The sequence below is a fragment of the Balearica regulorum genome, chromosome 12 (assembly GCF_011004875.1).
Source record: "Balearica regulorum gibbericeps isolate bBalReg1 chromosome 12, bBalReg1.pri, whole genome shotgun sequence".
Lineage (NCBI taxonomy): Eukaryota > Metazoa > Chordata > Aves > Gruiformes > Gruidae > Balearica > Balearica regulorum.
The window spans coordinates 11,433,223-11,456,659 of record NC_046195.1 but is presented as its reverse complement, the minus strand read 5'-3'; the positions used below and the strand labels follow the sequence as shown (position 1 = coordinate 11,456,659).

The window sequence follows — 23,437 nt, the reverse complement described above, 5'->3', positions numbered from 1 at the left end:
ATTTCACTTGCAACCAAAGAGATGTTATCTTAGTCTCTGAATGGAAACTACTTGTGTTTAGCACCCACTCCTTCCCCCCCCCCCTTTTTTTGGATGCAAAGGGCTAATGTAAAAAGGTTAAAAATATTGTTTACTCCAGCCTCAGGGTTTATCTTTTGATGTACAAATCACTTATAGTTCACTAACTGCAGGTTGAAAAACACTAGTTGAAAAGGGTATAGTTCAAATTCTGGGCTTCATGAAGTTAGAAGCCGTATTGGCAATGACTCTACTTTAGGGTGCTAAGGATTTGCACATGAGTTTACTTGCTGATGATAACTGCTACCAGGTGGGAGAAATTCAACTTCTTGAGCCAGCCGCAGAGAGAAGAGTATCCCAGTAAGGTCCTGGTGCAGGAGCTGCACTTCACCAGTACATAGTACACAAAGGTAGGTTGTTGCTGAATTTTGAGTTGTCAAGCAGGTCAATCTTTTCAGAAGATAAAACATTTAGAAGAAAATCGATGAATGTGGTACAGGCTGCCTTCAGTGGTGCCCTAGACCTGTTGTAGACATGCACACACTGGCAACCATGGATGCACCAGAGTATTCACTCAGAATAGCACCTTATCCCTGCTGTGCATAGAAAATAACTCTACAGCAGAGCCACGTGGCAGGGGAGGGGGGGGACGACGACACACAAGACACCAGGCCAAAGTGTGTTTTGGTAGTCAAAACATGAAAATGCAGCATTTTTGTATCATCCAAGCCAAAATATAAGACCAGCGTTTTTTCAAACAGCATTCTGGTAAAAATGCATTTCTTCTAATGAAGGCTGACTTCAGTAAAGTTCCTGAAGGCAATGCCTGACACAGGGGTTTACTGTACATTCAGATCTCAGAGATTGTCTATGATGTGATAAATCCATACTGTGTAGTTTGCTGACAGATTGTTTCAGCTAATTATCAAATAACACAGGAAAATATTTGTGGTTATAATAAAAGAAACATACTTAATTCTTGTAGTCCCTTTTAGAAACTTACAGCATGATTTTGTATGAATAAATATAAAAGAAAAACTTTCTGTCCTATAAAGGTACACTCAAATTTAAACTTGCAGTATGTAACCACCCTTGCTTTCTGTAACAACTTTAAAATCTGCAGCTCTGAAGAAAAAATTTAGGATATTTGGAGCCGTGATATTAATTGAGTATGAAAGTGCAAATAACAGGTCTGTTATTTTAAGATAATACTTGACTTCTTTTAAGGATTCTGCATTAACACCTCTTGATCTATGCCTAAGTAAAAAAAGATAATTTAATATTAAAGTGATGAAACCCTACCACTGAGTATCACAGCTTTCATCTTAATTGGCTTATGGTATTGCTAGTTACACTTCAGTTGTTTGCAGGCTTTTAATGTTACAGAAAGCACACCCTTCTTGCTCTAGAAGGAGCTGACAGAATGTTTGCAAAATGGATAGGGTGACTTTTAATGATGCAAGTGTTTAGCGGTTGATTAGATGCACTTTGAGGGCTAAATTCTCCTGTGATCAAAAATGTACTTGAACACAAGGTAGTTTCAGCAGGAAAGGAAATAAAATGCTGAGCAAACTGTAAGTGATTGCTTCAATTATGTTTATTTTAAGTTAATTTTTGAGAGTGAATGTTAACTACCTTCCTTTACCAGGGTGATACAAAAGTCCTCCAGCTGAAACCAACCTTTGATTTCAGTTCACATCTATGGTCAAATCTGCTCTGTTTTACAAAGCTCCTGCAGGACTTGATCCCCTTGAAAGTTTGCTGGGGTTGAGCCATCAGTGATAAAGTGCAAGGTACTTAAGCAGCGCTCTGGATTCACCGTTTCAGCAGGCCTGCATTTTATTAATTCAAGCTGCTTGTGTCCAACTGAGACTGCCCTAGGAAATACTAAATTTATTTGTAAAAGTGTCCAAGGACTGGTGCAGAGAATGTCAATATAGCGATGTTCAGGGTTTGTTCTATACTTTCAGCACTGATCCTCCATTAATTCCTGGCCACGGGCAGCACAGGCTCCTGCTCCTGCCCTGACCCCAACCCAAGGAAAGCAATGCCACCCTGCTGGGGGGAGCAGCTGGGGCTCATCAGGGTGAACTCCCAAGTGCCCCCAGTTCACGGCTGTGTCACAGGTGTCTGGTGCTTTTCAACAGTGTTTTTTAGTCTGAAATACTTTTATCCTGAAAACTAGAGAGAACTCTTAAACCATGAAGATCTAATTACTTAAAGTAGTACTTATTGGCTTGGATGTAGGTTTGGAAATGACCAAACTGGCCCCCTTAGCCCCAAGCAAAAGCCTAAAGCCTAGACCAAAGTATTACCTCTTCCTCCCTCTAGGAGGGTTAGCTACAAACGTGGGTGAGCATCATAAGCGAAGTATTCTTCCTGCAAGCCTACAGCAGATGATTTACATAGCAAAACTGCCACTCATTTCAGCATGATTAGGCATCATCTGATAAGGCAGCTCTGGGACAGGTATAAACCAGTATTTGCAGGTGAAGACACAATGAAGGTCTCCAGCACAACTTGCACAAGTCCAGCTGATGCCACAGCCATAGGGAATTGCTGGCAGCACCCCTGGGTCTCCTGTCTGTGAGCCCTGCTGTCTCCCAGCAGTGGAGAAAGCAGCCTTCATCTTGAGGAGTGTTCCAGCCCCGATTCCCAAGATAAGCAGTGCCCATTTTAGACCTGGCTGGAGCCCAGGAGGTCAGGGTTTGTCTACAGGATGAAGTGAATGGGATGTTTTGAAATGGAAGGGTGGTTTGGGGGAAAGAATACACCCCAACAGCAGGACAGCTGAGGTAAAAAAAGGGAATTGCACTGTGGAGAGGGCACATCTGCTGTTCAACAGGCTGGTCAACCTCACTCCAGAAAGTGACTTCTTCCCACCCACTGCTCTCCCATGCTACAAGCACCCCTCCAGCATCTCAACACTATGCCTGCTGGGTTGAGCTGCTGCTGCTGCTGGATGCCACTGCTCTCATTTCAAAGAGAAAGTAAGTGGCTGCTGGAAAATGTGAGGGGAGAGACAGGAGAAGACTATCAACTGGCAAGAAACACATCAGAGTATCTCAAGTACTGTGCTGGTATTGTCAGTATGCCATTCTTGCAGCTGGAACAGTCAGCCAGCCTTGCCCACAGGAATACTGCCTATAGAGACTGGGGAACAATGTGCTTTAACTACTCTTGGGTTTTCTGCATGGACAAATCTGGTAGCTGGCCACCCGGTTACCTATTTGTATATGCAAAGCATGTGCTCTGCCACTTTCCTGGCCACAATCAATCACACGTACAAAACGCAGGCATGAAAACCTGGAGGAAGCCGGAGCTCAAAGTTAACGATTACTATTAACTTGTTAAGCATTAAAGATTAACTACGCCAATGAAAGGATATGTTATGAAATGTCTTTCCCAGGCTGGAAAGTAAATAGAGGGAGGGTTTTGTGTTTTTTCCATCTCAAAGGCTACTCAGAATTTAGAATAATTGTTTAAACTGGTGCCTTTATTTACCATAATATCAAAATTCAGTCACTTGCCATGTGACCGCTCATATTTTCATTTGAGATGTCGTACAGAAACACATGGAAATCTGATGGTGAAGGCAAGGCAATTTTAGAACATGTTCTGAGCAATTGTTTTGCTGCACTGCCCTACAGTATGAAGTCTCTTACATTTCTTAAATTGCCTAATCAAATGCAGACTCTGTTCCAGTCACGCTAAATTTTCACATAATGGCAGAAAAACACTTCTTTCTAGCCTAGCACTGAACAGTTGGATCACATTATTACATTTACTGCTTTTGTAGTCTCCGAGCGTTTATTTGTAAATGTATGTATATACATATTCACAGGGGAGAGGGAGAGACAGTGGTGCTCATGCTGTGAGACCCTGGGGACAGTCAGAGGGGCAGAGGTATGTCTTGAGAGGTACCTGTGCTGAGGGTCTCCTGGGAGCACCCGGCTTATCAGGAACACAGAGGGGTAGCGGTGAGAAATTTATTTTTATTTATTTAAAAATCAGATGTGTTAATGCAGGATTTGATCCAGCTGATTCCTTGTCCTACAGTCTGCTGAAGTTATTAAATGGATACAAATGCAGTTAGGTTAAATCATACCTATACTATTGACAGTTTGGGGCTAGAGGCAGGATTGGTGTTGCCACGGTGCAGCCATGGCTATCCTGCTCTGAGTCCCAAGCTTGGGCATGTCCCTGTGCTGCATCACATCAGTTTGGGGAATTCTCTGCATCACAGAATTGCCTGCCTTCCGCAGGCCAAACACAACCTGCAAAGCCCACACTCAGCAGTCATTTCGAACAGGACACAGCCAAGCTGGGCACCAGCTCTCCCTCCCCTCTGTCTTTTACTTTGGCTACATCACCTCATGATAACATTCACCCTGTTAAGGCAGGGAAGTACTTGCATCACACTACTTTGGCATTTTGACTAGTGAGCCACAGAGAAGCCATGGATGTGACCTTTAAAAGTAAATAAAAAAATAGAAATTTCCAATCAGTAACATATGAACTGCAAGTGCTTGAATCAAGGTCACAAGGAAATCTGTGGCAAATCAGGGAATGAGACTTTGGGCTTTAAAGCTTTACATTACAGCCCGTCCCATTCTCTCCTCCACACCAGCCTCCCGAGATCTCCAATTGTAATGTTTCCCTAAATCCTTGTGTTATCACTAGTAATATTGGGCCAGTGTAAGAATGTGACTAAATAATCATATCTGACCCACACACTATGTATGTCTGCAGGTCTATTTTTCCTCTACAGCTGCACCAAATACATTTAGGTTTGTGTTGGCATAGTTTGCCACATAAGACTACTGTGCAATCACAAGCGATACTTGTTGTATCTTTGGTGAGGATGAAAACCTGATGCTGTAGGGGAAGGAAAAGACATAATCCACTCTCACAGTAAAACCTGTATAGTGGTACACAAGACAAAAAAAATTCTATCCGAACCCTTGCAGGGAATCAGATTAATCCCCAAAGCATGGGATTTGATTATTTTTGTCTGAGGTTATCATTAAGGAAAAAAACGTACCTAATGCTAAAAATATCCACACAGCATTTACTTTATTAAGAAAACATGATTTACTGAGCAAAAACAAATTACTGGCTTTTCAGTGTTAATCTTTGATAAACACGTGCTGGGTTAAAGAAACTGTCACTGAGAGCAGAAGTTTGCAAATTGAAAGAAACCATTCAACTCTGCAAGATGATTTTTCCCCCTTATTACTCCTTTCATGAGACACCTGGGGACATTGTTCACACACTGTCGACAGCTTTCACACCACTACTTTTCCTCTGTTATCCTTACCCTTCTCTTCAGCACTCTGTCTCCAGGTGGCAATACACAAAAGAGCTGTATTTGCAAGGGGTGCCAACGCAGGCTCTTGGACAACTGTCGGTAAGCCAGAGGGCCCTCTCCGGGTCGGTTGGTTCAAGCTGTTCCACAGGGCACTGAGCCTCCCTGACCCACCAGGCAGTACTCTGACACTTAACACCTGGGTGCTGCATCGCTCGGGGAACATACAGACTGCTTACAGCTCGCTCTTGTTTTTAACTACCACTACACTAACAGGCAGAGTCGCAGCTCCCTCACTAGCACTGGGCTACATTCAAACACCACCTAAAATTTTAATACTGTTGCCTTAACTATACACTGAGGCTTTTGTGAGTTAAATACACATTTTCCTCCTCTGTCATTTCCCAAGACAGGATGGTTACACAGCCCAATAGGACACGTAAGTATTCACACAACGTGGGAAGGGGGTACTCCAGTGAAGGGACATATAAACAAGGGCTTGAAATGCAAACACAAGAATTTTCTTTTGACCCCAAAGTGCATCTGTCATGACAGATGTACACAGCAACAGCAGCAACACTTTCTGTTGGTGCCCTAGCTGCTGCAGCCCCTATCCACCACCAGTGCCCACAAACACGCCTGGGAAGCACGGCAGCAGCCCTTGAGAGAAATACCTTTTGTTTCATGCCACAATAAAGCTCTGAGGAAGGTCCTACCCAACAGAGATGTGAGCTGGTACCTTCCTGCTGCTCAGAAAAGCAGAGACCCAGCTGTCATGACCATTTGGCATAAGAGAGATGAACTATGTGGCTCACGTTAAGAAAAGCCTATTATTGCAGTAATGGTTGAGCTGAGTGACCAGCTATCACCTCTCATCTCTTCTGAGGTTTCACTCCCACCTCTGGTGGGCAGCCAGTCTGTGATGCTGGTCCCTGCTACTCACTCGTTACCTTTCTAGACAAGCACCTCTGTGTTTGCCTCCCCGCTGTCCCTCATGCACTTGAAGAGCCCCCCAGCGCGCATCTGCCAATTAACTCCTGATTCCCATCCCAAGCCCTCTTCAAAGCTCTCCTTTGCCTCTGATGCCTACAAGCATGTCCCCTTTCCCCGACACATGCAGCTCGGCTATGTTTATGTGGCTTGTGCGCTAACACAGCTGCTGATTACACAGGCCGACGTGGCTCTCCTGCTTCTAGAGGCCACTGCTTGACTGTATCCATCTGCCATCTCTTCTCTTAAACCATCCACTGTGGTGAACAGGATCCATCCTTTTTATTCTGTCCTTATTCAGTGCCTATCGACTTAGAAACCGGGGCTACAATTTGGCTCTGAGATACAACGGTTAAAAAAAATAACAGCAACAACAAACCTTTTTGCAAGAAGAGTATCTGTGTACAAATACGACCTCTGTAATGCTACCAAGGTCAGGCAGACCAAGGCCAATCGGCTGTGCGAGAATATAAATCAAAGCTGTCCAGGGACTGATTTCATTTACAAGGTTTGTAACCATTCTGGACAGAACAGAAATGTTGCTTGCTTGAGCTCCTTTCTCCTCTTCCACCACCATGTCTTTGCTCCTCCACTTCCACCCAGCCCCTCCCTGCCTGGTAACACCTCTTTACCTCCTTTGCTCTTCAAAGCAAGGGTTCTCTTCTAGCAAGAAAGCTGTGGCTCACACATGACAGACAGCCGTGCTAGGCCAATTTCTTTAAATTATTCAAAAATCTCAACAAGTAAAATTAGCACAGAGCCACAAGTACATTCACCTGATGGTTACCTGCCATTCATAGCAGATGTCAGAATTAAAACAGTAAATCCAGTAACAACTTCTTTCCTACTGCACTCCTGGATCTGCAAAACAAACCAAGGAAAGCATCTGTAGCAAGTATTAGAGTCTGGGCACAGATCCTGTGAAATCACATGGTTTCCGCTGTGGAACTAAAAAGGCTTCTACAAGAATGTGTGAAACACACAGCCGAAATTCTCCATTTCTTTCTGTGCTAAGTTAGAGCAGCAACTTCTGCTTCTTTAGCTGGTGGCTTTCAAAGCACACCCTGATCTGCAAATTGAGAGCACGTAGTATTCAGCTAGCAAGCTCCCTCTCAAGTACGGAGTTAATGTAATCCCACTCCAAACAACAGGTTGCTGTCTCCAAACTGGAGCCTTGAAAAGAAAAGAGTCCAGAGGTTGCCTTGTTCCTCACAGCCATTTTGTAGCCCGTCTGCAGGTGTGCCCTCTGAGCTGCAGCAGGGCTGGGGTTCCAAAACTAAAGAAACTTCACGTTCTGGATGTTAACTTTAGTTACCATAGCCAGACAATGCTGCCAGTGGTGCGGAAGAAAAAATTGCTGTAGCCAGCTGTGCTGTTCACAGTCAGATGGTTTCTGTGTAGCTCTAAATGGTTATGGAGCCAGTAGCCTGTTGTGGCCAAGGACAGGATGATGGATGGTCTACACACACTGTCCAAGCAGGGAGAATGGCAGAAGTTCACTTCAGGGTTGTTAAAATGCTAATCTGGGTTAGTTAACAATAGCTGAATGGAATAGAAAAGTTAAGGAAATAAACACTACTCATATGTGCACTACAGATTTGGTCTCTGTGGTTAACACAAACATTTGACTTTGGAAGTGGGACAATTCAGCACTCTTCCTGTGTGAATAAACTTCTGATATTAGCTGTACTGTAATTACTGTCAAGGCACAACAAGAGAAAGCAGGCTATGTCAGACAACACACAGAGCTCCAGAAAACAGCATCGGCAGGGCAGTAATACGATTTTCACTGCACACCTCTTCCGTGTGACATGGGAACAAATCAGAACCTACTTTCTTTTGAACTCAAGGCTGGCAGCTATTCACAGAACAAGTAACAACTTAATAAAATGGCTTAGATGGATTTTAACGGTAACTGCAGTAGCTTATCTGATGCGTACGAAAGAAGATCATCTGTTGTAACAGCAGTTTTGATGAAAGCAACATTTGAACTGTTTTAATTACATACAGAGCTGCTAAAACTGAAAATAACTTGTACTACCCAACACTAGTAATATGCCTTCCATCTTTTCTTACTCACAGAGCAAATTATTACTTTATCCAATGGAAAGATATCTGATTTTTTTCAAACTGGAATTATAGGTATGTTTAACATGAGTATGTAATCAACCACTGCCTCCTCTGTTCAGTAAGCAAACACATAATGTATTCCTTGAAAAATATCAGACTGCAACATAAGTAAGCTCAACATAAGCAAGCTCAACATAAGCTTATACGAGCACAAAAGCTGTTGATGTAACTGCTTCCTTTGTCTTACAAAGAAAGACTAGAACCAAAATAGTCTCTGTCATATCACTCGTATGACACTTGATGAGAACTGACCGTATTCACATATGATCTCCATTTGACTTCAGATTTCAAATTTCTTTTATTCAGAAGGAAGCATAACCAAAGCATTTCAACATTTCTATACAGGTTCTGCCCAGCTAACTGGGCTTCACCTGACTTCAAGGGATGCTGAATCCTGTGTTAAGTGCAATGATGTTTTTAAAAGAATTTAAAACCCATAAAAATAAAGAGCTGCAATCTGCATGTGACTGACTGTTGTAAGACCAGAAGATATGTTATTACAAATGCCTAATATACGCTTTGAAGTGAGCTTCTATGACGTACTTTTCTTTACCTTCACATATCTCATATGACAGGACCGATCAGATCAAAGACCCATTTAGTCAGAATTAATTGCATATATAATTAAGCATTCTATCTAAATGTGTGCTCTTCATAAGTCTACACCAACATTACGGTGGCTCCAAGGGCTAAAGTATCTGCTCTAATAGTTGGCTCAGATCAGCCATACAAAAGATGCAGAAACGTTCAGATGGTCCAGCTCAAAGGGCACGAGAGGCTAGGGGGAAAAACCCGCAGCCATACAGCTGGTTTGTAGAGCTTTGACAGGGCCATCACTGTATTCCTGGCACACACTCCTGCATCACACAAAGCACGTTTAGAAAGTGATGTTATCTTTGTTGCATCTCGACCATAAATGAGAACAGGTAGTGACAGACTGCAGGGTATGAGCGAGGAAGGTAGCTGTTCACTGTAACTAAAGGTGCAGATGAAAGTGAGACGCTGGTTAAATAAACCAATTCAGAGCCTCTGGGTTACAATTTTTTGGCTGCCCTTTTGAAAACAAATCTGAGCTACATAATTCAGAATGCTAATAAATTCTTACTACAAACTTTTTCTTCCTGTTTTTAAAACAACTGAGTTTTATATTAGTTAATATAAAAGTGTTAAAGTTCATTATTACGTAGAAAAGAAATCAGACCACTCGACTGGCAATTTTTATTTATCTAAGCCAGAGTAAATGTTTATGCAATATCTGCCAACATAACAAAATATGCCTGTCACTTACTACATTAAACATGATTACGTACAGCTTAATTTACTGAATAGTAACTTAAGTAGACTAAAGAGGAGCATAGAATTTTATAGTGTGAATAAAGCAGGAAAAACATCTATTCTCTTTTTCCACAAAAGTGATTGCAAAGCTTTACAATGAGCTTCCTGTTGGACTTGGAAAAAGGAGAGAACCTCAGAAAATTCTCTGTGAAAGTATTTGTATGTGAGGGCAACAGACTAGCAGTAAAAGCCTCTAAGACAGTAAGAAGCTGTTCCTTCAAATAATATTTAAGTGAATTAATAAACATTATTAAGGAAAGACTAAAAACTTAGAACGCAAAGCTATCCCAATAAAGATGCATGTTTTTCCCCAAAGGAAATAACCAGGGGAAAAATGCCATACTTTTACAGAGCACTGAACAGTATTTTGGAGGAAGTTTGCTGTAATTCCTGCACATTATGTGTGAAGCGTGTGTGTGTGTACATGGATAAGCTACAATACCATCTGTACAGCAAGTGCCACATATGTGAGCATTATGAACCATCATTGCTGCTGCTGCTATGCTCAGAAGTAAATGTATTCTAAGCCGCACACGCATATAAATACATACTACTTTACACACTAAGGGCTGAATCTTGCTTAAATTAACGCCTGTGATACAGCTATAATCTTGACCAGAAGAAACAACTCAAAGATTGGCAGAAAAACACTAATCTAAGACTAGCTATATTAATGCTAACAAGTGGGATATCCACCGGAACTACAGTATTTTCAATACGTCAATCTAAAGCACACTTAATGGCATTTTTCAACTCACAAGATAAAATACAATGACAATCATAAAAAACCCAGCACAGCCCCACAACCCCTTAAAACGCAGGCATAATATGCACCTAGAAATATCTGTGACCTTTCATTTCCATCCAGCACTTATAAATAATAAAGAAGGCTTTAAACCCTTTCTAATTACTCCCTGAAAGCTGCTGTATCGGTTTCTGCAGTGCTGAAACGCCCCCTCTTCCCTCCCCCCCCCCAAAAAAAAAAAAGTTTCTCGGCTCTACACCTGAGCAGAGCATTGTTTTCACCAGGAGGCGAGGGCGACGGAGCGGAGCTATCCCTGCCTCTGCACGGGGATAATTCAGAACTGACTCTAGTATTTGTTGCCATCCATAATTGATGGGGAGCTTGAAACACAGCTCCCTCTGCCTCCCAGCGCCCGGCTGCTGCCGGGGAGCCCGTAAATCACGCCTCGCTGGGGGCCCGCGCCACCGCCCCGCCGGCAGCGCCGATTCCCCGGGGCCGGGCCGGCTCAGCCCTCGACCCAGCGCCAGTCCAAACTCACCCTAAGTGCCCCAGGGCGATTTCGCTGGGGATAAATCGGCTCCCCCCTCTCCGGCCAGCGCCGGCTCCCACAGCGGCCGCCCGCTCCGCTCGGCAGCGCCGCCGCGCACCCGCCGCGGCCCCGCGTACCTGCCACCGCGCCGCTGCCCACGGCCGCCGCCCGCCGGGGGGGCTGCCTCCTCCGCCCGCTGTCCCCCGCCGGGCGCCCCATCCTGGCGCTCCGCTCGGTGCCGAGCCAGCGCGGGGGGAGGCGCACCCCGCAAAGCCCACCCCTTCCCGCCCGCCTACCCCCCTCCTCCCTCCCTCCTCCCTTTAATGTATTTATTCTCGCCCGCCCCGCTGTCCCGCCGCGCCCGGCCTCGCTCCGCCCCCCACCTCCGCGCAAACACCGCGCCCGCGGCGGCACCCGGCTCGCGCCCCGCCACTGTCACGGCCAACTTTTCGGTTCCCCCTCCCCCTGCCGCGGCTCTCACCGCACCCGGGAGCGCGGCCCGCAGGAGGCGACAGCGCGGCCCCCGACCGGCGGCGGAGCTCCGCGGCGAGCCGCGCCATGGCGGGGCGGGGGCGGCACCGCCCCGGCCGCGGCCCCCCGCCTCCGCCCTCCCCCGCCGCGGGTAGCGCCGGGCGCGGCCCCCCCGCTCGCCGTCGCCGCCGCTGAGGGGCCCGGGCGCGGCTGCCTGCGCGGAGCTCCGGTAAACTTCGCTTGTAGTTCTACCCCTCCCGAAGCACCTCGGTAAACCTGCCCCCCTGCCTCCAACCCCGTGCCCATTCCGCCTCCGCAGCCGCGGAGGTAAACAGCTGGGACGAAGCCATCAAGAAGGCGTTTTGTTCATCGCCGACGCTACCTTCGCTTCTTAATACGGAAATTTTCATTTCTACTTCGAAAGAAAAAGTCATTGCGAGCAATGCAATTTTGCAGGCTAATGAGACTCAATTTTGCAGACGAGTACTTCGCGTGTGGTGGGGGCGGTGGGGGGGGATGTCCTTGAAATGACATCTTTTTAAGTGCCTGTCCACAATCCCCTCAGATACTCCACAAACAAAGGGTTTAATCCCAGAAATGAAGTCCAGGAAATAGCTGTCACTAACTCATTTTTCTTCACATGAAAGAGAAATTAATTAAGGCTTAAAGTGCCACAAAATATTTTTGATGTCCCTACAAGAAAAAAAACCCCAACTTGCCAAACTCTAACATGTGTGCTTGTTTTATCAGAAATCAGAAAAATTCTGAGTTAAAATGATTTAGAGATTTCTGCTGGGGAAACATCTCTGTCATTCACGTGCAATTCCCAAATTCCTGCCCCTCAGCTGTGCACTGCCTCCACAGAAAGTCCTTGGGCAGGTCGCTCCCCGCAGCGCTTGATACTCCCTAGCAGTATTTCGGGCTGATTCTGCAGGTTTTTACGCACGCATCATTCGCAGCAGGAGCGTTGCCTCTTGAGAACTGATTCATCTAAGCAAGGGTGCCAGGATTTGGCCCATAGTAAATTCTCTTTAGAGATGATGCCAACAAAATCTCTCAGCCATGGGAATAGGACGGTTTTGGCAACTCAGTCCCTTGGCTGGCTGTCTCTGATGTTTCCTAGTGCTGACAGGCTAAAGGCGAGATCATTATGGGCTTCCTCACAGAAAACACAGCACGCCTATGTTGCACTCCCGGAGCTGCTGCCTGGTTAAAGGTGTAAGGACATGATTTTCTCTTTCTCAGGAAAAGCCTTAATCTGAAAATCATCAAAATTTGCACAGTTCATGAAAATGCCGTGATAGAGACTACTCACTTGGTTAGGAATCAAATTGCAACCCGAGGACAAAAAAGCTTAGAGTGCCTCAAAGAGAAGGATTTGGTTCACAGAATAGCTCTGTGGCCTTTTCACTGGAAGGAGCAGACCCACTGTTGTGTGGATTTATAGAGGGTACCGGTAACTTAGGTGCAAGCTACCCACACCAGGGCATTACAAACGTGGGATTTGCCACTTGTATCTTTAAATGCCTGATGGTGGTGCCAACCAGAAAAACTGCAGTCCTAGAAGATCCACCCATATTTTCATTCAATACATCCTTTTTGTGATCGGCATGTAGAAATCACTCAGCAATGCTGCTTCGTTGTCCCTGCAGTGGGGGGCATGGGAAGCTGTGGCATCTGCTTGGGCTGTGGCTGCACACTCCCCTCTGCTCTGAGAGAGGCTGCTTGTGAGAAAGGACCTTTCTTCCCCACCATATATCCCAGCCACAAGCTGACTCAAGGCTTCCATATATCAGGATGGGAGATTAATATGGTTTAAATCTCCTTCTACTTCAATTAGACAGACGAGACAATGTTGAGAATCAGATCATATTCCTGTAAGGCAAAGGGTTTCAGTTTGAAGTACAGTATTCTGGAGGATCTTGATATAACCAAGACTGGTATCTTGTGTCTACACTTAAATATGGTAATTTCTTACAGTTTTGAAATTTGCTGCATGGCTACAAACCACTTTATGTAAGGATTTAAAGTATGTGTGCAGTCAGGGAATTACACAGCCACAGGTTTTAAACACAAATATATGCAGGCTCCTATTGATATGATAAACTATCAGTAACATGTGCTGCAAAGCTTCTTAAATCCTCATTGACACAACAGACCATTATTGTGTCAATAGTGTGCAGATTAATGGGGTGTTGTCAGGCTATTTTAGGCCTTAACTTTCATTTATCCTAAAACTTGTTCTTCATTGTAACTCTTAACCTTTGGATTCTGCCAACACATTTCTTGTCACAAATATACTAATGGAATTAAAAGAAACCTGGCTTTTAAATGTTAATTACCCCTAGAATGATTGATTTGTAAAAGAAACACATCAGCAGAATCTGAAAGTACAGAGGCACAATAAAATGGACTGAGTGTCAGCCCAAGAGCCAGGAATGCCTGAGGACCAGCTTTGGCTCTGACGACAAGACTGTCCCTGTGTACTAGCCAGTAAGGAGAGCACTCACTCACCCTATCTCATAGGTATAGCTTATGGATTATTCCTATTGTCTAAAGGACTTTTCACCCTCTAAGGGTTTGACAGACTTAAGCAACACTTGTTCACAAATTTGAAAATGTAAGCAAAATATTCAAAATTTACATACAGATAAAAGATCCACCATCTGTTAGAACAACAAATTGAGGTTTTGCTTCATAAAAATGTGGATAATACTAAACTAATATGTGTTTAAACCAGACATTTCATTCTGCTTGAATGGCTCCATTGGGTTTATAACCAAGGCTGAATTGATTTCAGCAAACACAACCATTCATTAAAATCATTACTTCAGCCCCATGGTGATTTGGTAAGAAAGTGCAAGTGCACGCAGTGCACAGCAGTTTGCAGGTTTGGGAAACCACCTTCAGAGCACGGTCGCCCAAGGAAGTTTGCTCAAATGGTGCATCCCTAGGAAATACCAAGTGCTGAGGAAAATGGTATTGATGGTTTCCCTCTGCCTGTGCCAGAGCTGAATCAGTGACTCAGCACACTAATGCACGGACACGATGGCTTCTGAATGAAATGTGAAACTTGTATTTTGAGGACATGTTCATTTAAGCCATGTCACTTCCAATAAAAACAGCAAATGTCAGTTACAGAAGGATGGTCAAATCACAGTAGTGCCAGGAGATGATGATGCTATATCCTAAGAGTCATTATATTTTAGCTAAATATTTTCCTCCTCCCTTCTCTTTTTTCCTCCTAAAAGCACCACATTTCACCAGTGCATACAGATATCTGCCTACTGCATAGCATTGTATAGAGGAATTGGTAGGTAATTTAATATGGATCAGATATATAATTTCCAGTGAAGTAGACAGGCAGAGTTTTTATATTCACTGTCCCTAAATCTAAGTTGCAAAGTGCGGATGTTATGACTTACCTTGACTGTAATTATGTTTGATAATAAAAGAGAATAAAATTTATTTATTATGAGTGCATAAAATTAGTTGGACAATTTAAGGTGCTATTCAATGAGTAATGCTCCCATAGCAGGGGTAAATACTAGTCTGCCTGATAATATTAGTTTCTATTAACAACCTAGAAAAGTTATTTTCATACAGCTTTGGTTTTATGTGCCTTCATGCCTTCTCAATATCTGGGGAGCCATTGCACAGGGCAGGGTAGGCATGTATAGTATGTGAATAAATGTAGAACAATTTCCAAGAAAAGCAGGCTTTTCATCCCTATTGATTGGTGAAGAATTCTCTCCTTTGGATTTTTAAGAACATAAATAGGAAGCTCAAGCTATAATGCTTCACAGCTCATCACCAGAAGAAGGTTAAAGCCACATAAGCTGAAACTGATAGCTCATTATGGTATTCCACTGTTAGTCTGCACAATGCAGAATCACCTGTTTTCTAATGCTCACCTCTGTTAGATGGATGCCTACTGTTCCTGGCTTTAGCATCCAATCTCCATGAACCTTTACTGTAGTTATTGCCCTATTTGTAGCCACTTATTCACCCCCATCCCCCATGGTTTAGATCCCAAGAAGATGGGTCTTTAATCTGCCCAGAGTGCATTTGGATCCTATCCCTGTTCAATCACCCTAAACCTTGTTGCCTGGGGAAATAGAGGTGAAAATCCCAGTGTTTGGCTGGCAAAGCAATAAAACTGAGCCAACCATTTTCCTGCTCTGAGTCCCGAGCTTGCAGTGGTATCAACACAAGTCAGAAGTGAGACATTTCAGAACATTGTCGCTCATGATTTACACCAATAGACTAAAAATAGCAAATTGCTAATATAACAAGCCTGTGTTGTGTTGATACAGGCAAATAATTGGTTATAAGTCAAGTACCATATAAAGAGTGGTAAGTTTAGGAAAAGACATTGTAATTTGATCCCTGTAAATAATATCCAATTCAGGTAGCACATAAGTGTAGTCCTTTATAATGCTTAAAGGAAAGAAAATAATTTTCTCATATTTTCCAAATGATGTGGAACCCCCCTTTTCACCCTTGTCAGTTGTCAGAAAATTATAGGAGGCACTTTTAAGTGATTAGCATTTGTAAAATATAGGCAGATACAAAACAGTTTCAACACTTTCTTTTAGCATCTTCTTAGGTACTGTGTTGAGAGTTGTTTTTAAAGTATTTCTGACTGTCAAAACTTTAATTTACATCATTGTTCTCTCTTTTTTATATCTTTCTAATCTGCCTCCTCATTTAGAGGGATGTGTAGAAATCTGAAGTTTTATGCCTGTCACTTGAAGGCATAGTGATAATTTTCTGCTAACAGTATCTGAGCTTCGCAACTTTATCCTGACTCTCTATAGGATCAGCATCTGCATGTGCTTCCACTCTTGTTATTTTTCTTTCTGGCTGGTGTAAGAAATGGGTCCACACTGCTATTCCATGCCCACCCATGATTATGTGACATCAGTTTACCTTGAGAAGTATACAGAACACTATCTCTATATTGAATATGTAAGTGATAAATCTAATTGCTGCTCTTAGTTCTTACTTAGGCAAAAGTCTGACTGAAATTCAATACACTGGTTCTCTGATTCCCCCATCTACCTCTGGGGAGGTAGAGGAGATGTGCCAGTAATTAATAAAAATAATTGGAAAAAAATACTTTTTTTTTATGATTTGGCAGTATACTGCATGGCTCAGCCAGCGGGCATCATGTGGCATCCTGCGCAGATGAACCTGAGGCAGTGGAAGGCCAGAAATTCCTCCTCTGCTGAGGCTGTGGGGCTGGCAGAGAGAACCCTGCGTCAGCAAAGATGGAAAAGACATTGACACAATGTTTGTAATGTGTTGTCCTGTGTATTTTACTACTTGAAATGTGCTTAGAGTGAAATCTGGATGACTGTGTGTCAAAGCTAATAAAAGGGATTCAAGCAATAAACATAACTGGGCACAGTCTTGTAAAACTGGTCTTTCCTGCCTGCAAGCTCCCCATCAACTTAACTTTGAAAACCCAGCTCTTTCAGGCCAACAATTCTGGCCATGGCACTTGCCTGCAAAGATCATTGCAATAGTAAAATGTGATTAATTCCTGGTCCTTGCAAAAGAATAATCTTGTAAAAAATCCCAGAGAGGGACAGCTGTACAGGGCAGAGCTGGGAACAGGAAGGCCAAGCTGAAGGCACTGCCATGGTGCCCCCTTAGGGCCAGGTACAGGGTGGTAGGTGTTGCTGACTCCCCTCAGCACTTTAAATGTCTACAGGAATCACTGAAAGCAAGACAACTCCATTTTCTCTAAAATTTCAGTTAGGTATATTATATCACATCACCTATCATTTGATGGGGAATTCATTTCAAACATCTAAGGTAATATCAACAAAACACTGTAATTAGATTTAATGGCATACTTCCAAGATTAATAGGCGATCTTCTTCACAGCCTACAATTTTAATTTTCAGAATTTCATTTGTCATACTGCTACTCAGTCAGTACAGATTCACCATCCGCAGTGTTTACCTACACTTTTCCTCACTGGTAGTAAAATGTGCTGCCTTTTTCAGGCATAGACAGATGAAAAGACATATTAGTAACAAATCTATGTTCATGGCATATAATCACAAGATGATAAGACACTTTATGTTATCTATTTATATTATATATAGCAACTTCTGTTACACAAAATCATTTTTCAGTCCCATTTTAGGGGATTACCTAATCCTGTAATTGATTCTGTGTGATGAGTCCCCCTTGTCTTATGGAGTCCCAGTGACCTTCAGAACAGGAACAGGCCTGAAAACATTCTATTATTTCACTATTATTTATGTGTAAATTACAAGATAATGTAGGATGGGAACAGATGATAATTTTACCTTTTTATTTACTTCACTGGGCTCAGACTTTAGGTGTTTTATGTCCTGACCCAGAAGAAAAATTACTCCCTATCAGTAAGAATGACCAAAGACAAGATTGATGTTTTCTTTAAGGTAAATCAAATATTCCCTTAGAAATTTGGCCAATCATACAGGTTCCCAAACAGCTCAGAGCTACAGTAAAGCTACTATCTACTGTAATTGTCACATCCAAAAACTTGCAGTTAAGGAGTGAGGCAATTGCTTACTGGTTATAAATACCAGCAGATTAGTTTATCTATAGATTAGTATCACATTACTCATTCCAGAGTCCATAAAATCCAACATGAATCAGCTTGGCTTCATGTACCAACAATCACATCCTACACAAAGGCGAGTCCACAGGTACTAGCTGATGACATTTTTTAGTTGTGGAGGTTTTAGTATTACAGAAGACAAGCAATTAGGCATGCGTGCATGTATAGACTAACACAGGCACACATAAACCTTGCTCCTTCACTGTTCCACCAAATATAACTCCATGGATTAAGGCCTTAAATATGACTCTAAGAATGTCATTTAGTACAGTCTGAATTTCCCTTGGGCAAGCCTGAGGTAGCTCCTTGGGCTGTCACAGCTAAGCAGCTGTCCAGCCTAACACTGACTCAGGAGCCAAAAACCTGCCTCATTTGGGTGACAGTAAAACAGTTGTAAAGGATCAGACAGACATTATTCGCGACTGATGTAGGGAGAGCGCTTAGAAAATAGTTAATGCCAGTAATCACTAAAAATAGACAGGCAAACAAACTGCTTGTAAATTTGTATCTGCTTGAACTCTGAAATAATGCCTTACCACATTTCTCCAGTGCATTCCTATCCAGCAAGACGGTAGACTCTCACTCTAGGTTTGAAGAAAGATGATCAAACTATTTACTTTTACCTCTGTGACACATACAGAAAGTTCATAGCCCACACACAATCAGTAATAACAGCAGTTGCTGCCTTTGGCATGTTAACTTGAGTTTCTGTTTAGTGTATGCCCCTTGGCACCTCAGTTTCTGACTTTAGCCTAGGATATTTTGTTCTTGTGACATAGGTGAATATCTTTAATTATTTTTCCACACGTATGGCCTTATCTAATATTACGGTTTGTTTGAAAAAAATGACTTCTAGCATTGGTGAACCTCAGTGTTCCTTCTTGTATGCTAGCTGTAGGCTGCAAAATCCTTTCCACTGAGTAGCCATAACAAAGCCATCCATGAGAGGTTTGGTTTTCTCTGTTCTGCACTTTGCATGTTAGTGCAGAAGAAAAATTCCCACTTACAGAAGGTGACTGAGTACAAACAATTATTATTCTCTATATACCACATTAGCAAAGCTAAAGAGGCAAAAGTAAGTCCAGGTGGCTTTGATCCTTTGGAGTTACTGCTACTTCTTCCTGCCCATTAAGATTTGAAATGGTGCACCATGTCTGAGAGCCACTGTCATATTACTGATCTGGGACACATCTTACTACTTTCTTTGGTAAGTGCAAGATGACGTATTTTCAACTTTGAGGTGACAGTGGGTGACAATGAGAGAGGTGGCCCATTTCACCCCCATGTTGTTTCACTGATCACATTCTGCCAGCTGCTTGTATGACTGCATGTCAGCCCACTAATCTTGAGTGATGCAAAGCTCCACGGAGTCTAGGGAAATACCATTGTCTGTGACAAGTCATGCAGGAAAGAGTCATGCAAAGGAGCTGTCAGGGAGGAGGCTAGGTCTAGAAGAAGGGTGTGTGTGGGGGGTCAAAAGTGTAGAAAGCACTTTAGATCCAAGGCAATATAAATTAGCAGTGGCACCTATTCTGTCCCACAAAATCTATTTGCAGCACATACTGGAAGAATTAACATAGCAAAAATATACAACAAAGAAGCAACCAGTGATCATCAAGTTATTACTAAATCCTCTGGACAGTGCTTGACTTGGAAAAATAGGCTCAGGTAGGAATGCCAACACTATTATCTGACATGGCTCAAAAAAAAAGTAAGCCATGACATCTCCATTCTTGGCAAAGCACAGAGACTGCTGTGGATGCTTTGTTACCTCTGCTGCTTGGAGTGATGCAGTTGTAGCTGTTGTGGCTGTTAGCTACAGATCTCTTCTTTTCTGTGTCTTCGTGGATAAGAGGTGGGCATGAAAAGTGGTTCTCTATATGGGAAGCAATGGAAGAAACAGTATTTGTGGCTCCAGCCAAAGTTTTCCAGCTCCCTTTATAGAGTTGACCTTTTTTAATTAGCTGCATAACAAGGTGCCAGGATTTTAGCAGCCATGTTATAGCAAATAAATGCTTTTATAATAAAGTCTCTACTGTCCAGTAGCCAAAGATAACTACATGTTATTCGCAGCTTTCCTATCAAAAGCTGTTTCAGAGTTGGCTATTTTATCAGAGTACTTCAGAGGCTGCCTGAATAACTTCCTGTGTTCAGAAGAATTTCAATGATTGTTTATTTTGCTCATATGTACTTTGGATGCTGGCAGATTATGCCTAGCTGGTCCTTCCTCTCCCTGTCATCATTAGCCATATATGTGCATCAGGCCAAGAGCTCAACACTAAAAGGGAGAGGGATGGAAAGGTCTCCACCTCCTCGTGTAGCCAGACCATAGAGAAACACTCTCCATATGTGGTACGGGGGGACCCAGCTGCATGAAGCAAAGGCTTAGCTGGCACCCTGCCACCTGGCAAGCCCCCCTGCACTGCCCCAGGCTCAGAGTGCACTGCCAGGTAGGACAGCGCTGTGTCCTGGCAGAGCTGTGAAGAAGGGAGTGGAGTTGGGGGAAGATGGTAGAGGCAGAGGGGGAGAAAACAGACCTTCCAATGCTCAGCCAGGTGACAGGTGCTTTTGAGAGCAGGTCAGAGCCACGGTCAAGCTCAGACTCCCATTGCATCACAACACATTCCCAGGACTCAACCTCAGGTGAGTTTTGGACATGTCAGAAGAGGGATGTTAGGCCGTATTACTCCTTACTACAGACCCAAGCGAGTAGCTGTCTGCAACATAGATCATATATCACTCCTGCCCATCAGTAATGTCATAGTGCTGATGTCAGGCTGACAATTTAGATTGAAAATCCTTCCTAGAAGGATCAGGATAGCACGTGTGCATGTGTTCCTGGGGTTGCTGGCCATCTGGGCTGCTCTTACAGCCATGTGGTTTTACACCCTGCCCACGTTTCAGGCATCCTGTATCCAGAACGTCACCAGGGAGAACTGTGTGCATTAACTTACTCTCTGATCTACACCCCTTCATGGACTTTTGACAGAGCCAAAGCCTATGTTTTTCTCTAGGATCTTCCAAACCGTTTCAAAAAGACCTGATGACAGAAAGTCTTTTGATTTTTGTTGGGACTGCATGAAGATCCCTCTTTTCTCTCAGTTGCCAAAGGAAAAAAATGTGAACTGTATTTTTCAAATGTCATCCTGGGGAGCCAACCCTCAAACTCTCCCTCACATATAAAATGTCCTGGCAGGATTACCATATAATATCCATTGCAGCAGTGGAAAATATCAAAGGATCATGGTTTAAAATTAAACAAAAAAGCACCCTTTCTTGTCTGAAAAGCAATACACGGTTCCCCTTCCTCCTTTTCTCACCTGCAAATTGCCATGCAGTTTGGTAAAGTGGGATTAAGTAGCCACAATAAACATACCCATGTGAGGCCAGCAACTGCAAATGGAAGCAATCACTTTATTTTAGCCCAAACCTTCTGTTACTGTAGCAAATGAGATTTTTTTTTGCAGCTGACTAACAGAAGCTGATTTAGGCCCTTTGCACTTGCTGCCAGCAAGTGTTCCCACTCCAAAAATAGCCTATTGAGGAAAGAAGTGTCAGTTGCTGTCTTCAACAGGCTGCTTTCTAAACCCATTGTTAGAAGGCACCTACTTCAAATGAAACCTGGCATGTCACCATGTCTGTGGGCAAAGTGCCATTCTAACAGATGGGCGGTGGGTAGGCAGTGCCAGTGATTCAGCCTGTATATCAACCTTGAGTAACAAGGTTGTATTCCCATCTAAGAATGTCAAAGCCTGTAGCTGTGCTACCATAACCTGTGTCCTTACATGTGTTGCTGTCCAGCCACATCTACAGAGTATTTAAAATGTTTCTGTTTGACTTTGAGCCCATACTGCTCTGCCTGACTGGGCACCAAGTTTAAGTCTTGGATGGGTGAGCCTGGCCTGCCATGGTCTGCAGTGAAGGTGTGGGCAGGACCATATGAGTAGTGCTTGTCTTTCAGTGCCTTTCTCCTCACTGTGGCATTCTCAGCAAATATGTGGGAAAACACTTCAGGATGCTGTAGTCATGGCAAAAACTTCCAGAAACACCTCAACAGCTGTAGGAACAGTGAGAAACCACAACGTAGGTATCTCTGACTTGGGCTGTAAGAGTCCAGCACAGGGTTAATCTCAGTGATCAGGTCCCCCTACATTTAGTGTGAACATATGCCCAAGCATCAGTTGGTAAGAGCAAGCCATGCTCTCATTTTGTACTAGTCTTGCAAATCCCCACACTCTCAAGAGTGTGCATCACAAGAGCATCAGGCCTTGATGAACTGGGATTCATATGCCACAGCCTCACAAGACTAATTTGACAATGAAATCTCCACCTTTCAATGTCTCTTGTGCAAAAAAAGCCTCAGCTTTCTAAGTGGAATGCCAGCCTGTGTGTGGAGACTTTATCAAGGTTCTTCTGTAGTACCTATTTGTATTAAATGTGTTACACAGTCTCAAATTAATGCATGTAAACTACATCTGCATCTTTTCAAAATCCCCTCTTATGTGTCCCATGAAGCTATTAGTTTAGCTATCACTAAGTATTAAAATTTAAAAGGGTCACGAAATGCATACTGCTAGAAGGAAACAACATTAGTTACACATTACCAGAACAAAACTAAATTAAGAAACAGCTCATTTCCTCTGTACCATCAATATTTTACTCAGCCATAGCCTGGATGCTTGTACTCACAAAAAGGAATTAATCATTCATGTGCTAATGTACATCCATTATTTTTAAATCATCACTTAAGTAATCATTTTTTGTGTGTGCTCAGATGTGTGATGCCTGCTTATGAAAGTGCAGGAAAAATCAATACAAATTAAATAAAATTTAAAAGGTGGATATCTGTGAAACAGATGCAAAAGAGTACTCCATGCAGTAAAATTGTAATCAAATTTCTGTAAAACTCTGTTAGTGAGTCATAAATTGAAAAAGATACCAGTCTAATGCTAAACTTATTTATATACCATGCTACCCTCTTTATTTTGGTGCAAGCTTACACAATGCAGTTCATCGCAGATTCTGTCTTAAAACCTGCATAAAACAGAAACAACAAAAGCTTTATTGCCATTTAATTTGGTACTGCCATTTTCCAACAGTTTATTTACCGAGAATTGCAGTGCTCATATCGTAACATCATCTGTGTGTGCACATCTGGGAGATTCCCCAAACCCTTCACAAAGTGAGGTGCAGGAAGCCTTGTGGAAATGCTTCCACCTGCGGCATGTGCCCGGCTCCCTGCTTGCGTTGCATGTTGCACACTGAGTGTGTGAAACGAGGCATCATGGC

At 43.1% G+C, this 23,437-nt stretch overlaps 1 protein-coding gene across 14 annotated transcripts in view; it reads right to left on the bottom strand.

Annotated features, from left to right (window-relative positions):
* The window catches only part of SEMA6D (semaphorin 6D), a 224,049-nt gene that overhangs the window by 17,675 nt on the left and 182,937 nt on the right, over positions 1–23,437 (bottom strand). For 9 of the 14 annotated variants that reach the window (XM_075764185.1, XM_075764196.1, XM_075764194.1 and 6 more), the window contains exon 1: positions 11,193–11,304. The exons of 4 other annotated variants lie outside the window; for them this stretch is intronic. The gene's annotated coding sequence lies outside the window, so the exon portion shown is untranslated. Of the gene's footprint in view, positions 1–11,064; positions 11,305–23,437 lie in introns of those variants that run through there. One more of the 14 variants, XM_075764189.1, reaches the window with a different exon arrangement.